General features: G+C 58.3%; 1 long non-coding RNA gene across 1 annotated transcript in view; it reads left to right on the top strand.

The window, feature by feature from the left end:
* LOC309378028 overlaps positions 1-939 on the top strand; it is a 520733-nt gene that overhangs the window by 385326 nt on the left and 134468 nt on the right. The gene's annotated exons all lie outside the window — the stretch shown is intronic.

The following is a 939-nucleotide window of genomic DNA, read 5'->3' on the forward strand; positions in this document are numbered from 1 at the left end:
TTCTGGGACAGCTTCAAGGGCAGCCCCGCATAGAGCGAATTACAGTAGTCAAGCCTGGAGATGATCGTTGCATGGATCACTGTGGCCAGGTCGGGGCGGGAAAGGTAAGGGACCAACTGCTGAATGAAACAGTTGCTCACACAGAAAACAAACAGTGCCTTTTAAAGACAAATATGGTTTGGGTTCAGCAGCTCTGTGGACACTGCATTAGGGTTATGCAGCCGTTCTCAGGTGGCGGCTCTGGATTCTAAACTGCTGCATAATCCACAGTGCTGTTGATCACAATGACTGGACGCTGCCCCCGCCCAGTGCACTCCGCTTTTAATGCCACCAGTGGGGGGGGGGTCTGAGGGCGGTGCAACTTTCTGAGCTCAGAAATTCGTGCAAAACAGAGTTGCAGCAAATTGCCCCCTCTCTCACAGTGCTCTCAGTTGCAACAGAGGCCTTCCTTGGGCTGATGACTTGCATGCTTTTCAAGGTTGGTTCTTCATTTGTTTGCTTTTTTCACTAATCCCTGCCTCGCGTGCATTCGTTGGACGAGAAAGCGAGAGGACCAAAACTGCCACACGGCCACCGATTTCTTCCACCTTCCCAGGGGAGCGAGAGAGAAAGAAAAACAGTCCAGCCCATGCATCCCTCTTGCTCTTTTCCCCGCGCCGTATCTCTGTGCGCCCGTCGCCCGATCAGGCCACGCACGCCACGCACGCGGTGACGCAGTTCTGGCTCCCGAGGGGGCGGGGCTTGGCGGGCTTGGGCGCCTCCCGCTCGGCGGCATTTCCGGGTCGGGCGGGCTCTAGCAGCAGCAGCGTCGCCGTCGGCTGGAAGCCGCTCCTCCTCGCGCGCGGCGCCGCGGCTCGAGCAGAGTTGACTATATATGGTCAAAGCCAGGGGGAGAGGGCGAAAAGCTGCGCGGGCGGGCGGGCGCTTCCTGGTTCCTGC

The sequence above is a fragment of the Podarcis melisellensis genome (assembly GCF_964234715.1).
Source record: "Podarcis melisellensis genome assembly, chromosome: 9".
Lineage (NCBI taxonomy): Eukaryota > Metazoa > Chordata > Lepidosauria > Squamata > Lacertidae > Podarcis > Podarcis melisellensis.